The sequence below is a fragment of the Austrofundulus limnaeus genome, unplaced genomic scaffold (assembly GCF_001266775.1).
Source record: "Austrofundulus limnaeus strain Quisiro unplaced genomic scaffold, Austrofundulus_limnaeus-1.0 Scaffold42, whole genome shotgun sequence".
In the NCBI taxonomy this organism is placed as follows: Eukaryota; Metazoa; Chordata; class Actinopteri; order Cyprinodontiformes; family Rivulidae; genus Austrofundulus; species Austrofundulus limnaeus.
The window spans coordinates 763,163-779,777 of record NW_013952444.1 but is presented as its reverse complement, the minus strand read 5'-3'; the positions used below and the strand labels follow the sequence as shown (position 1 = coordinate 779,777).

Below are 16,615 nucleotides of genomic sequence, written 5' to 3'. Positions count from 1 at the left end.
CCCCCCCCCCCCACGAAACTCTTCCTCTTCTCCCAGCTGCAAGTCATTCTTGAAGCTTTCATCCCAATAGGTCCAAAAGCAAATATCAGTATTTGCACCAATAATTCATACATAAACATTTGCTAAATCCATGGAATCCTGGTGTTGGGAGTGTCATGGAGGAGCAGATATGTCTTAATGTAAACTCCACAAGGTGGAAAAAAAATGCAAGGAATGTGTTTTTAAGTAAGATAAGACGGTATCCAACCTTTCACTTAATAACATGAAATATTCCCAAAAAATATTGTTGTTGATTTTTTCCCCCATTTTTTAGTGCCTCTCTCATGACAAAACAAAGTTAAAGCCAACATATAAAACAAGTATTTTATTTAAATAAGCATTCTTAACTCAGTCAGCCCCTGCCTGTCATCTCAACTGCTTCCCATAGACACACATGCAATAATATAAGTGTTTGATTGTTTTCCAGTTGTAAGATCAGCCTTTCTCTTTCAGCTGGTTTTAAGTTTGTCATGTGGATCCTACACACAAGTTCATTTGATTGGGAAATTTAATGCAAAGATCTTCAGAGTTAGCCAGCGGGAGGATTATGGCTGTCCATCGCCATTACGCTGGCATTAAAGCAAATCTTCTCTCATTCAAACGCATCCTTACCATCCTCTTTTTAATTTCATCTTTCTTACACCCACCCATCCTTTTTTTCCCCTTTTCTTTCGTCCACTTTGATTAGATATCTTGGCTTGATGTGTTGTTCCCAAAGGGACGTTTTCTGTGCATATGAAGTTTTATTTTATCTACCCCTTCAGTTTCACAGTATCATGAAGAATGATGTTGGCCACAAAGACAAACAGCGCTTAACATGACCTTAAGCTCTTGTGAATGCGATGAAATTAATCACAGCTTTAGCATTCGAGGGCCAAATAGGACACTGAGGTTGGATTCCCCTCAGTTAATGAAATGTGGACTGACAACACAGTGTGTGTTCTTTCATCATGTTCTAACATACTAAACGGACGTTTCATAAAATATTTTAGCATCTGTAAGACGTGTGCATACAGTGCTGTGCCAAAGTATTTACGTAGGTTATCATTGTACGATATTAGAATTTATTTGTTGATCTGAAATATTTAAAAGAGACAAAACTAGAAAATGAAGAAAAATGTAAAGGAGAAACTACATTTCAACAGTTCTGTAATTTGTGCATGCATGGCATTGTTTCTAGACATATAGTGTTGGCAACACTGTATTTTTGTTAATCTTTAAAATATGCCTTTATGTACCAAACTAAAGGCTGTATTCAGCTTTCTTTCTATGCTAACATTGTAAACTGAGAAGAGGAGCTCATGGAGTTGATGGTGAATATCATCACCTGAGTCCCTTTCAGCTCTTTGTTTTGGTTGCACGGACCAAAACAATGTGGGCCCCATAAAACCTGCAGACAGCTGTTCTCGGCTTACAAACCCAGGCAAGATTCTTCTTCGTTACCTGCCCCGAGCAAAATGGCAGACAGCCAAGGCAAACCGGTGAAGTTGATGTCTTTGTCGAAGCTTTAGAAAGGTGCATCAAGAAAAACATTTATGTCAAAAATCCAGACTCCACTAGGACACTCCTGGGTTGTTTCTGTGTGCTTGGAATATGCAACGTCTACCAGAGCAAGTAAACCTATCAAATGCTGCTGGGTGAAGCGTCTGGCAGTGATGTTGGTGCAGAGAGTTTAAATGAAGCTTTCAGGCATGTTATCTGAACCTGTGACATCATCTATGTGGTCTCAAATCACAACAATACCCAAACACTTTGAGCTTTTGTTGATGGCATTACTAGAGAGGTAATATATGACTGTTCTGACCCTAAAACAGAGACCACCCTTCAAAACATGGCCAAACCTGCCTCTGTCCCCAGCAGCAAAACCCCTCAGAGATCCAAACAAGAAGTTTGAGTCACTACAAAGATTATATTCAGGGTTTCCCCCAGAAAACCGGCTAAGCCCAGTGGTAGGGCCACTTTGGCAGCCCACCAAAAAAAATGTTAATGTTGACAAGAAATTTGAAAATATGACATAATGTAATGTAATTATGTGTTATTGTAAAACATTTGATTATAATAGTTAAACACCAACTATAGTGGGGATCACCAACCTCTTTGAGGCAGAGAGCTACTTCAGGGGTACAGAGGAACACAAAGGACTACTTGTTTGATGTAAACATAAACACGTTTACTCGGCTCACCTTAAATTATAGTATTAATAATAAAATAAAGTATTAATGCATATGTGTATTTACTGTATGTCTGCCTGATTACATCTAATCCCAATTTATCAGAATCAGTAACAACTGAAATTCAGTGTATGTTGTAAATATATTTGACAGTTTTGTAGAAATGAAACAATGTTTTTTTATTAAATACCAACTAATATTTTTAAAGAAACTGTAAACTATAAAATCTTCAAATCACATCCTCTTTGTATTAATCATCTTTGTAAAACCTCAGAAGAACTCCAATCCTTGTAAAATATAAGTAATGTAATAAAAAAAGACTTTTCACCAATTACTGAAAATAATGTGTTTTGCTGCTCTGGGAGGTAAAGCTATAAAATCTGTGCGCTAAAGGGTTAATGTTCAGGGGAGGGAGGGGCTACTCGTGTGAGTGAAGAGAGCCGACCCTGCAGCCGGATGGAATAGACCAATGGTTCCCAAGCTTTTTATCTTCTGACCCACAAAATATCCATGGCAAAAACTTGTGACCCCAAATATTACTGGTCTGAGTACACGAACTTTGTTAATAACCCTAAAAACACAGTTTTTTTGACAATCTAAACAGCTTATACACAAATATAAATACTTATTTATACTATTTTGTGATTTTGTAAAAGTTAAAGGGAAAATATTACATCAGCAATTATTTTATTACCCTTTAAATTGATTTCTGGAGATTATCCAAGGTGCTTCATGACCCATAATTGGGTCCCAAGACCAACTTTGGGAACCAAAGTGCAATGGTTCCCAAACTTTTCAGCTTTTGACCCACAAAATAACAGCAGCAGAGACCTGTGCCCACAACTGTTTTTGGATGATAAACATTTGTATCAGGTCAACTAAACATGGGCATAGTAAAAATATTTTCATACTACATTTATCCATTTTAAATATACTAACCTCACTCCTTTTGTAACAACTAAGGCAAAAATGTTATTAATTCAGAAAATCTTTTCAGGACCCCACCTTGATTTTTCGGGACCCCACTTTGGGTCCTGACCCCAACTTTGGGAAACACTGGAATAGAGAGACGACGGAGCAGAGGAATGTTTTTCTGTGGGTCCAGCGAGTTGCAGCTGCCCTTTTTATTAAATATTGAACATGCTTTGCGCGTCAACATTGGCTCTGAGTAAACAAACAAAGCTTAGCCTGGCGGGGAGACATGTAAAGCCTGGCGGACCGCCAGGCTTTACATGTCTCCCCGCCAGGCTTATAATGCACTGTGGGAAACACTGATATTCATCACTTAGACAGCATACAACCAATTTACTGTAGCCTGTTTAGCTCATTTTTGTACACATTAAATTAACAAATGCAGAGAAAGGATGAAGAATGTAAAACTTGGTTCTGTCTGTCCGCGTTACTCTTTGTTTGCTTAACACAAACACGGAGGCTGGGGAGAAACGGTACCCAACATCATGTTCAATCAAAGTAACTCTCTGAATCTGCTCCTTGAAAACCCAGAGGATGAGTTGGATTTATGTTCACACGTGCACTTTGCACACGCACACAGACAGACACACAGTGCTTAAAGTACTCACTGCTAACAAACACACTCAACGCTAACATACAAACCCTTGCGGGGCGCCAACATCAGCTAAGCTCTATTTTTAGACCATTGTTTTTTAGCCTCGTGATACATCAAGTTCATATGAGCAGCGCTACTCAGGGAAAGATTGGGGCAGCACCAAACTGATGGAGACTAATGACCCTGCTCTTTAATGGACCTGCGATAGCCTGAAGGTTCGTGAAGCCTGTTTCACATGTGAAGGTCTATTTTTTTACTGCAGCAGACCGAATGATAAAATCTGGAGAAAGTGACCGATAAACACTGTATTTGAACTCGGTGTTAATGAGCAAGGCAGAGAGCCGACACAGGCCGCTCTGGGATTCCCGATGTGAGTGTACGGAGAATATGGAAAGCTGAGCATTGCTAAAAATAATGTCATGACTCAGTCAGCATTCACCGAATACAGGTTGACAAAAATGACCTCATCAGCAAAAGTGTCTTTTTTTTAAATAAGAACAACAGTCATCCTGTACATGTGATTTTGCACATGAAGTTTTCCTAAAATGCAGCGACCCCCCAACTCCCAGCCCACACCTTTCCAGAGATGCAGTGAGAATAGTAAAGTCATTACAGCTCTAAGTCGATTTGGATTACAGGTTTTAGCGGAGCAGTGAAGGGTCGAGCATTAATTATGATTATTTCATGTACTGGGTTTTTATTTTACTCTGCCAATCCTGAAAAACGTGGATTATGACAGTCATACTAGCACAGATTTACACGTGCCTTTTTTCTCTCCAAGTTTTGTAACAAGTACAAGGCATTAGTTTGTCATGATCACTTACTTGTACAATTTTTTTTCCTACTTTAGTAGATTTTGTCACTAATACCAACTTCCTGTGTAATACAAATGGATTTTTAAAAAAACCTGAGATGTCTTATAAGTTTTTTTAAAATTATGTTTGTTTATTTTATGTTTTTTAAGACACAAAAATATATTTTTGTGGACAAAAAAATAGGCTAATCCCACTGAGATGGTGTTTAAAACCAAAACTTGTTAATTAATATGAGATGAACTCTTATCTTCCCCCGTCTGTCTCTGTGTATGTGCAGAGTTTTGCTGGTTTTTATGCTCTGCTCACCTGACGAGAACTTCTCCGAGCCCCGTTTTCACACCAGTCAAGTTGAGCTTTAGCAATTTAGCGAGCACGGCTCTCGAGTCACTCTGTAACTCTGTCACGCTGCACCAGCCTCACTCTTTGTTCGTCGCATTTCTCACGCCCCCTCTGGAGAGGTCACACCACTGAGACGGCCGTTCTTCATTCCTCACGCGCTGAATACAGAAAAGGCCCGAGGTTTTTTTTTCCCAGTTTTTTTTTCTTTCTTGTATTATTAGTTCATTGTCATAAGTCATCCATTAAAGGTCCCCTAGCTGCAACTTGTTTATAATTAAATTCAGTTTAAACAGTTGCCTCACATGCAAAGTGACTTATCACATGTGAAAGCCTGTCAGAGAGCGAGGCAGAGAGAGTCAGTCAGCTGTGTGTCTGTCTGACCTGTATGGATTAATAATGATGAGACGTAGCTGAAACCACACAGGGAGATGTGACGGGGAAGTATTGTTGCAGTCTCACCCTCACCCTCCTTTTTTTCATCCCTTCATTTGCCCTCTTGTCTCCATGATGTTCATCCACCATTTTTTTTCCCATCTCTATCTCTGTGCTGGCTGTGGTGGACGGCATGATGGTGATAGGCTAGCGTAGAGCGATGACCAGAGGGGAACACTGACTCATTACCTGGGTAACGATGCCAATGTTCTGACCTTGAGCCCCCCCACCCACCCTTTTGAATTGAACTGCCTCAGTAAATGTCCAGGTAAATGGTGCTTGTCTCTGTGATGTATGAAGTAAACCACCGCTGTGCAGAAAAGACATCTCGGCTCACAACATCAGTCTTCAGTGCAGTGTGCTGCCACTACTCCGTGTCACGGCAATATTTCACATTTTCAACTGTGTTAACATTTGATGAGCATGTAAAATGTAAAATGCAATGGCTCGGATCAGGAAAGGACTTGGGTGGTGTCAAAAGTGCGTCATGGCAGCAATGCTAATGATAAAACTGATGTGGTTTGCCTATGAAGTGGATAGACTTCTGCTGTTTGTATTTGATGAGCTTGCTTGAAAACCTCTAAGAAATTCTGAGCAGACCGCCTTGAGCTAAGGCCTTAAAAGTATACGGTTTTAATTGGCTTCTATCAGCAGCTAGGGAATTGCAAAATTGACAAGTCCTGGGAAAAGGCCTACAGCTGTGGAGACTAGCTTAGAAATAATAGATTATGTTTTCTAAATGAGCACAAACTTGCGAGATTCTTGAAGTGATTCAACAAAAAACATCTAATTGGAGCTCCCATGTCTGCGAGAAGGAAGAAAAAAACTGAATTCAAACACAAATGTTGCTTTAAAAAGGGGATAGCCTTTTATGGTGTGAAAATGAAACGGCGTATCACGGTTTGCTTTGCATATTTTCTGTATTTTCAAACTAAAAGTACGAGGGTTGAAAGCTCGAAATATTAACTACAACAAATGTGCTTGTCATTTTCATTCATCAAATACCCATCAAGACTTGGAAAGTGAAAATATTCATCACTTTCTGCTCCACTTCTCTCAAAGCAAGTTTCTCTGGGAATTGGAGAATTCCTCCACTATTAAAAGCTAAAGCAAGCAAAAAAAATGTCAAACTGGAAGCTGCTGTGACTTGAAGTTTCCTTGAATATGAGCAGAATTTCAGGTGTGGCTTTTCAAGCTTTTTATTACTTGCGCTGGCGAACATTTTCTTGTCCTTTGGGAGACAGCAGACCTATCTCTGGATAGGAGGAATCTTATCTAATGGTAACAGATCAAAAGGGCCATCATTATCAGAATTCTCCACTGTTAGGGTGTGAATTAGAAAGTGTCTCCCTTCTCCGGTTCTTGTGAACTCGTCTGGCAACTTATTTTTGAATGTGTATATTGAGAGAAAAGTGTACTTTTGTAAAGGTCAATCAAGAGATGTGCAACGACTCGAAGTTTTAACAAGTGATAAAAATGCACAATTGTCTGCTTTGTAAAAATTTGCCAAATCCCAAACTTCAGAGTAGAATTAATAGGACTATGTCTCTTTTAATTTAAGGAGAGAAAAGAGGGCAGTGTTGAAAGGAAGGCAGTTTTTTTTTCACCCAGCACTTTCCTTAGTCAGCCCACGTTTTGCTACAGGGTGCTGTCGATCCTCCCTACGTCAGAATGGAGGCTGTGGACAATGGTAAAACGCTTATAGGGAGGAAGGATGAGATAAAAGAGGGTGTCAGTCCGTGTACTTTTTTAGAGATGTCTAGTTGGAGACTTGTCCCACACATTTTCTACAGCTGTTTCACTTTTCAGCCACACATTTCCAGCCCCCCAGTTTCTTATCAGGAACTGCAACATTTCTATGTTTTAAAGATGCGGACAGTCGTTCTTATTACACGGTTCCTTCAGTGCATTTGTTGTGTTGAATGGCCCCGTGTTTGGTGGCAGTAAGCAAATTACGGCCTCGGCGGTGAGAAAAGACCTTTATTTGCTCGCCGTGTGTTGTAGTCCCTGGTGCAGAGGCAGAAAATGACTGTGACACAATGCCAGAAATAAATATCTTTGGACCCAGGCAAGTCTGGACCACAAACCTTACTGGATAAACAGCATAGAAATCTCAGCGCGCCTCTTCTGAGGAAAGATAAATACATGCAGAAGCTTTATAGGAATGATTTAATACCAAACGCTGCTCCTCTGACAACTTAATCCCATCTTTTCCCCAGTGCTATTCAAATCAGCCACAATGTCTAAAATAAAGTTTGCTGTTTAACTGCTTTACATTACTTTTTCTCTGTGTGTAATTCTATTTTTGGTGCTTGCTTGCCTTTTGTTTCTGCTTGTTTCTTTATCGTCCCAAAGGAGGTTAGGTTAATTTTGAGCAGTGCACACAAGTTACGAAGTATCGTAAAAACTGAGTTACAGTTCTGGACAACTACTTGTCAGAACTTGCTAACGTAATACAGCACAAACCTTACAAACTTCCTCTCACACAAACACATCTACAGGTGTAACCCCCACACTGTATTTTTTGAGCTCCATTGTGACAGTCTGTGTCACTGATTTAATTTCCCCCACCATCTGCTGGCTGCAGGCCCAGTGTTGTAGATCATATCCAGGCTGACAGATACAAACTGCATCTGTCTATGCATGCTTCTCCCAAGGACTCTCACAATATGGTAGGGTGGAATCGCTCTCCTGGCCACACAATCTGCATCCTTACATCCTTTCTCCCAAGGACTTGGGCATTATAAGCAGGACAGGTGGATTTTTAGAGTTGCTGGAAGCTGCAAATTTTAGCCCCCAAAATTAAGTTTTCCAAATTCAGTTTTAACTACATCTCTCAAGTGCTAATTCTCTCTTTTAGCTAAATTATATCAATTTTAGTGCTCTAAAATCTTCAATAAACTGTGGCGACTGAGAACATTAGTCTTTCATTCCCACTGTTAATATTTGGAACATGTTAACTGATGTATCTCGTGAGATTTATTTGACACCGGACTACATTTTTCTTTTATACTATGCAAGATATCTGGAGTCGTGTTTTTACTTTCAGGCTGTGTTTTATTATCTGTACTTGTCCATCAGTAGCGCCATGCTTTTGGCAAGCTGTAACTGCAATGTCTGGTATGTCTGCGCCGTCAGTACTGATCATGTCTGTTGCCTCAGGGGATGGAGAGGGAGGAAAGAGGAAGGGGAGAACATAACAAGACTGGTTGATGGAATTGAGAAGTGGATTTAGTAATAAGTATAAGTCTTCAGATGTTTTTTTTTTTTGAGTGTATGTTTTGCTTTGACAAGGACATAGTAAAATAACACAGCCAATGAATAAAGAGTGATTAAATTACCGTATTTATTCAAGTATAATACGTAAAATTAAATCCTTAAGATCATCCATAAAGTTGGAGGGTAGTACTATACGCGAATAAATATTTTTACTTACAGTATGTATTTTGAATGAAATATCGGCTTCATTCACAAAATGCCTGAGTCCAGAAAAGACTGAGACCGTGTCTTAAAAAGCAGTTGAAATGAGCTTAACTCTGACGCTCCTCCGTTCTTCAGAGTGAGATAATAACAGATCCAGGCAGGCAACATGATGTGAAAAAAAGAAGGGGGGGGGGGTATTCCTGCACCTTAGTAATGATAGCGAACTAATGACATTATTGTGTGACCGAGCCGCTCCTCGAACAACAACAAACACCTGTTCGTCTGTAATGGCTGCCGTCTACCGGTGTTCTGAAAAAGTTTGTATCCCTGAAAAAATGTTTCCCCACCACAGGGGACGCTCGCGAGGAGGAAGTAATCTGCTTTTCCCCCACAAGATGGCCCAAACCTCATGTGAGGTCTCTGACTTTTGTGTTGGCGCATCCTGGTGGACTGTGTAAAATTCCAGAATTCATATGATGCTGCTACAGATGATATATATTTGTTGTCAAAATACCTTTTAGTACATACAGTATGTTGTTAAAATAAAATGAACAGTCCAATGATCATTGTCATGTATTATACATAAGATTGTATTATACATGAATGAATACGGTATTTTAGCATTTCACGAGCATTTAGGAGCTGAAAAGTAATCCTGTGTCTGACTGGTGTGATGTCATGCCTTCTGAAACCAGAAAACAGCATCTTGCCCCTGTTTTACACTTGCACTTCGGGCTTCTGCTGATTGTCACGACATATCACACTTCTCATCTGGACATTGTCTCTGGACTTCATGAGATACTGGAGATGTGACAAAATGTACATCTGTTCGTATCTGTGCATCGTCTGGAACAGATGGATATCAGGGAATCGACATCTCCTGTTCAGTATCTGACACAAACAGGTGCAACAGGCTTTTATCGTTCATTTACACATTTGACAGAAGGCTTGTTTGTGAAATCACAGCAGATGTGAGATTTTTTTCTTCCGTACAAAGTTTTATGAGAATTGTCCGTTATCTGAGCACAGAATGTTGTTGAAGCCCACTGTCTGTAAACCAACAAAAGAGATGAATAAGGAATTGAAATGTGTAGATCTGATCAGATTTGGCCGAAATGTAAACATTCTCATTGAATTTGTGTTCACAGTTTGATAAAGTGTCACTCACAAATGTGCTCTTGAATTGTATTTTTTTTTTGAAAGACCAGATGCAAGTCAGTTTGAACTTCGTACCCAATCACTCTTATGACTAAAGATGGCTACATCTAATAGTTTCATTCAATGCTTTTGCTTTAGTAAATACACTCACTTTATTAGGTACACAACGCTAGTAACGGGTTGGACCCTCTTTTGCCTTCAGAACTGCCTCAGTTCTTCGTGGCATAGATTCAACAAGGTGCTGGAAGCATTCCTCAGAGATTTTGGTCCATATTGACATGATGGCATCACACAGTTGCCGCAGATTTGTCGGCTGCACATCCATGATGCGACTCTCCCGTTCCACCACATCCCAAAGATGCTCTATTGGATTGAGATCTGGTGACTGTGGAGGCCATTTGAGTACAGTGAACTCATTGTCATGTTCAAGAAACCAGTCTGAGATGATTCCAGCTTTATGACATGGCGCATTATCCTGCTGAAGGTAGCCATCAGATGTTGGGTACATTGTGGTCATAAAGGGATGGCCATGGTCAGCAACAATACTCAGGTAGGCTGTGGCGTTGCAACGATGCTCAATTGGTACCAAGGGGCCCAAAGAGTGCCAAGAAAAGATTCCCCACACCATGACACCACCACCAGCAACCTGAACCGTTGATACAAGGCAGGATGGATCCATGCTTTCATGTTGTTGACGCCAAATTCTGACCCTACCATCCGAATGTCGCAGCAGAAATCGAGACTCATCAGACTAGGCAACGTTTTTCCAATCTTCTCTTTTCCAATTTCGATGAGCTTGTGCAAATTGTAGCCTCAGTTTCCTGTTCTTAGCTGAAAGGAGTGGCACCCGGTGTGGTCTTCTGCTGCTGAAGCCCATCTGCCTCAAAGTTCGACATGTTGTGTGTTCAGAGATGCTCTTCTGCCTACCTCGGTTGTAACGGGTGTTTATTTGAGTCACTGTTGCCTTTCTATCAGCTCGAACCAGTCTGCCCATTCTCCTCTGACCTCTGGCATCAACAAGGCATTTCCGCCCACAGGACTGCCGCTCACTGGATGTTTTTTCTTTTTCGGACCATTCTCTGTAAACCCTAGAGATGGTTGTGCGTGAAAATCCCAGTAGATCAGCAGTTTCTGAAATACTCAGACCAGCCCTTCTGGCACCAACAACCATGCCACGTTCAAAGGCACTCAAATCACCTTTCTTCCCCATACTGATGCTCGGTTTGAACTGCAGGAGATTGTCTTGACCATGTCTACATGCCTAAATGCACTGAGTGTCCGCCATGTGATTGGCTGATTAGAAATTAAGTGTTAACGAGCAGTTGGACAGGTGTACCTAATAAAGTGGCCGGTGAGTGTATGTTTCAAACATGTTAAAAAAATGCTTCTCCGGCAAGCTTGGTGGAATTCTGCATTTATTATATTTTATCACTACGAATAAACAAGTCTATTACGTTTGATAACATCTCCAAACACAAGGTAAGAATATAATTTTAAAACCTGCCATGGTCGGAGATGACTCCATAATAAAATTGCGGAGACCTCAGAGTAAAATTACTTTTTATATCAAATGCTTCAAGTTTCTATTCCCATTCACATTTGTTCACTTTATTGGTTGGTTTAGTCAGAGATTTCATTCAAACTCTTTGATGTTGCTATGAGTAAAAGCTGCCTGGATTTGTCTTTATCAGTGCCCAGATACAAGAAAAGTATCCTGCATATTAATTCACTAATGTGGTATTTTTTTTAGGTTCACTTTTACATCATGCTTTACCATAAAAATATAATAAAGAAATCCATCTATCCCCAAACAATTAAAAAAAAAGTGACACGATTCTTTTTCATTTTCTTTCTGCAGCTGTTTTATTGTACTGTTTTGTGCAGATCTGATGCAGTCAAAATTAATTAATCTTAAAAGAATAGTGACATGAAAGAATTACTAAAACTTTAAAAAAGAGACCCAAAAGAATTTTCAAACAAAATATTATTTAATCAAATCTTTACCTGATAAGTTTCTTTTCTGTAATGTCTTAAAAAATGACCTTTTGTGTCACAGGTAAAGCAACAAAGTCCACCTCATATCTTTGCTGGCCAATGGTTCCCCAGGCCCTGACTGGCCATGGATGGATAGGCCTCGCTGCATTTCAGGAGGGTTCTAATACCTACACTCAGTGAGCTGGTTAATGGGAGTCCTTTCAGCCTGACCCCTTCTCCTCGCGCTATTATACACCAAGACCTCTTGGCTTATCCACCATTCCATACAAGCCAGAGACCACGTTGTCTCACAATCAGCCCAATCCCCTTTATTAGACCTCTGATTTTTCTTGTGAGCTCATTTTTCTTTAAGTTGCTGAGCAGTGTTTTTCAAAATGTTCCATAGTAGGTTTGAAAATTTATCTTAATTTATAATTTAATCATTTTTTAAAGGAACCCTACCAATTACATCTTTAAATCATTATCACAAGCACTGTTGGAACGTTCCAGTTTCAAGGTTGTTCCTGTCGTTACGTGGAAATGTACTTCATCAGTGCCCAGGCTAAATGAAGAAATAATTCCTTAGCCGTGTCTCTGTGTCTGTGTTGTAGACAGTCACGTTAAGTAAAGTGAAATAAAATGTTATAGTTGACCGTAACAATGCTCGTTAGTGTAAGTGCAATGAAATTTTTGCTGCTATGAGGCCAAGAGTCTTTTGTCACACAGCCTGTTCAACACACTTAAACATGTATAAAAGTGGTATTTTAATTGCTGTCACACCAACAAAGTCAAATGTTACACACATTGTTCTCTCTGTCACTTCACTTATCTGATTATTGTCATTAGGAACTCTGGAAAGGGCTACAGATTCTGGTTATGTTTGTAGCAAGCACTGAAAGTTAAGAAATATTTTATTACTTCTATGTTCAAACAATTATTGACTTGGTCTGCTGTGCCCTTTCTAGGTGAAGTTTTACTTTGGAAACGTAATGGTAAATAAGTTCCTAGGTCGTCAAGAAGTAGATCTTTGTTGATGCCAGGTTCCTACATCTACGAAAAAGCTACCAGCCATCAAATAATTTGTTCCTAATAGTCACATTTTTGCTTCCCTTTTGCCACTGATATCTGCTGTTACAGTTATTGCATGTAACCTCTACTGCTGTGAGCAGTTAATAGGTCATGCCACAATGTGATATATTTGAACACCCATCACTTGTGCAAACCTCCACATAATCAAAGTTGGGGCTGTCGACATTGACTAGCAGCCTCTGTGTATTATTCATTATCTCTGGCTGAGAGAATAAGTAAAGGCTGTCACAAGAGCACAGTCAGCAAGGATTTAATTAACAGAACCTGCCACATTGGACTACATGCACTGCCTTTCTCAGAACTCATAAAAGCCATCCCTATCTGCTGTAATTACAATAAACATGTCACAATAAACTTCTGCCCATCATTAATTTGAGTTGTGGAGAGGATCAATTAATTCATTTATTTGCGAACCACTCCTCTGCTTTTTTTTTCCTTTTGAGACATTTTCATCAACCGTCACGCTTTCTGATTTTTGCCGGCGCTGTCCTTGTTCTTTTTCCCAGGACACCTGGAGGAATAGCCTGTCTTATTAGCCACATCGTATTACCACAGAAATTTACCACAAGCCCTAAGGTTTTTCCATCTCGGAGGCAGTTACATTAAAATGAATAGTAAACCACAAACCGTGTACTCTGTAATACCATAATCTCGAGGGTCTTCAATCAGTCTCCTGTTAGCAGGAGCACAAGGCTAGAAGCAGAGCTGTAATACCAAAATGAAAACCTACAGCTAAGCTACTCGTACAGCGTAGTTAATGGAGGATGTGATTCTGTGCAGCAGCACTTGTCCCACAAGGTGACTCAGTCAGCATAAGCATGTGAATTCAGAGGACCACCCCTGGGTTGCAGTAATGGGTTAGAGGCCAGGGTGATGTACTAACTGGTGCACCGCAGCATAAATAACAGGCATGGGGCATCTGGCAGGGCTGTAGATCATACTGACGACAGAGGAAGTATGATATCAGATGTGAGAAAGAAGGAGAAGAAAAGATAAAAAAGTGGAGAGAAGAATGATAAAACAGAAGAAGGGATGAAAGGAGAGGAAATAAGTTTTGGGGGGGATTTAGATGACTGTTATTGATTATCTGCCTGTAGGCGAGGAAGGAAGGCCAAATGTTCTGCTCAGCTAGACAAAAAAAGTATATTATTTCAAAGGTCATGGCATGCATTACAGTCTTTTTACTCATGGTACACTTGGATAAACAGCGGAATGACTGTGCATTGATACCACCACAAGCATGTTGGTTTGCAATAACAACGGCATTAGTCGTGTTTTTGTTATGGCTACACCTTTTTATGATGGTCCGTTGCATGCAGGTGTGTCTGTGCACCCTGCTCATATTACCCGAGGACTATTTGTTTGATACGCGGCTATTTCCATGGCAACTGGAATAACACCCGCTCAAAAAACGATGGCGTGCCAGACAAAGTAGACTTGGTGCATATTGAAACGCGCGTTGTGTAGTTGCATTATGTTGCCGCAACAGCCGATCCCAGGTGTTGTGAACAGGCTGTTTAATCACCCACCACGTCAGCATTCAAAACGTGGAAAATGATTACCTTGGTTAGGATTTGCATCTTGTCTTTATGTTCTTTTCCATGGAGATTTTCAGAAATTTTGCATGCCATTACAACAGCATTACATCAATGATCTCCTTGTTGGGGTCTTTGATGTTGGGGCGAGCCATGAGGAGACCTCTGCAGTGGGGTCTCCGCCAGCCAGTACTCCTCTGTGTAGCAGAAAAGAGCCCTGCTCTCATGCCCTTTATGGCAAACATGTGAGAAAACTCTGATGTTTTTCAAGTCAAGAGCACAGAGGCAGTTACGTGAATACCAGTCAGGTCAGTCTGTCTTCTCTGATAGGGCCTGTTAGTTCTTGTTTTTCACTGTGTTTCAGAACAAACACAAAGTACACCTGGAAGCACTACCATATCTATCAAACACTCGCATTGAGAAAGTTAACAAAACCCAAAGAACTGATCAGCCGTGTTTTGACAATTTAACATGAAATGTTATTTTCAGCTTTTGATCTAATTACAGAAGCCTGTAATGTCATCACCACCTTTGCAGTTGTCCAAGTGAACCCTCTGACACGCTGTCGGCAAGCCAACCTTTCACGCAGCCTTTTTTCAGTTGATCTCGTGTTAGCTTTGGCTTTTTGTTTGCACCTCCTGCAGCTGCTGACACCTCTCACACACTTACGTGTCTCAGGCAGATGCAAATGTCTGTCTCGACAATGATCTGGCTCCGAAACAGCTGCAGGCCATGTGCTTTGTTTCTGCAGACTGCTCCTCTTTCTTTCCACTGCCAACTTGAACTGGTGGAGAAAGCCAACGTTTAATGCTCTATATTTAGTTTCCCTCAAAGGTTGGACTTCTATTAGGGAGAGCAATTAAAAATTCATCAGTTAAACAAATTGGACGGACCAAAGTAGTTTGAGTTCTTAAAGCATAACAAATGTAGTGAGATGGATCAATTTTTTAAACATGGAGCTATTGCTTAAGAGCCAAATGGCCTTCATATTTTGTAAGAACACTGTTGAATAGACAGCGTAGTGATGTGTGTAAAAGGAGTAGATTTTAGAGCAGTAATATTTTATGATTCCAGTGTTTGTTTTGCTGCTATTGACCACCTTAGGTGCATTCTACGGATACTTATTTCTGTCAGGAATGACACCAAGTCAAATGCGTAAGCTTACATTTGAATTTTTTTTTCTACAGTGGTTTGCAAAAGTATTCATACCCCTTGAACTTTTCCATATTTTGTCACATTACAACCACAAACATAAATATATTTCACTGGAATTTAATGTGAAAGACCAACACAAAGTGGTATACAATTGTGAAGTGGAAGCAAAATTTTACATGAATCAAAACATTTTTTACAAATAAAAAACTGAAAAGTGCGACGTGCAAAAGTATTCAGCCCCCTTTTCCCTGAGTGCAACCAATTGCATTCAGAAGTTGCCTGATGACTGCTAATGACTCAAAAGGGTCCACCTGTGTGTAATCTAATCTCAGTACAACTACAGCTGCTCCGTGACGGCCTCAGATGTTGGTTAAGAGAATATTGGGGAGCAAACAGCATCATGAAGTCCAAAGAACACACCAGACAGGTTAGGAATATGGTTTTGGAGAAGTTTAAAGCAGGCTTAGGTTATAKAAAGATTTCCCAAGCTTTGAACATCTCACGGAGCACTGTTCAATCCATCATCCGGAAATGGAAAGAGTATGGCACCACAGTAAACCGGCCAAGACAAGGCCGTCCACCTAAACTTACAGGCCGAACAAGGAGATCACTGATCAGAGAGGCAGCCAAGAGGCCCATGGTGACTCTGGATGAAATGCAGAGAGCCACAGCTCAGGTGGGGGAAACTGTCCACAGGACAACAATTAGTCGTGCACTACACAAATGTGGTCTTTATGGAAGAGTGGCAAGGAGAAAGCCATTGTTAAAAGAAAACCATAAGAAGTCCCGTTTGCAGTTTGCCAGAAGCCATGTTGAGGACACAGCAAACATGTGGAAGAAGGTGCTTTGGTCAGACGAGACCAAAATTGAACTTTTTGGCCACAATGCAAAACGTTATGTGTGGCGGAGAAAGAACAC

At 40.3% G+C, this 16,615-nt stretch overlaps 1 protein-coding gene across 17 annotated transcripts in view; it reads left to right on the top strand.

Moving 5' to 3' along the window:
• Positions 1 to 16,615, top strand: part of LOC106516884 (receptor-type tyrosine-protein phosphatase F) — a 189,641-nt gene that overhangs the window by 75,993 nt on the left and 97,033 nt on the right. The window lies entirely within an intron of this gene.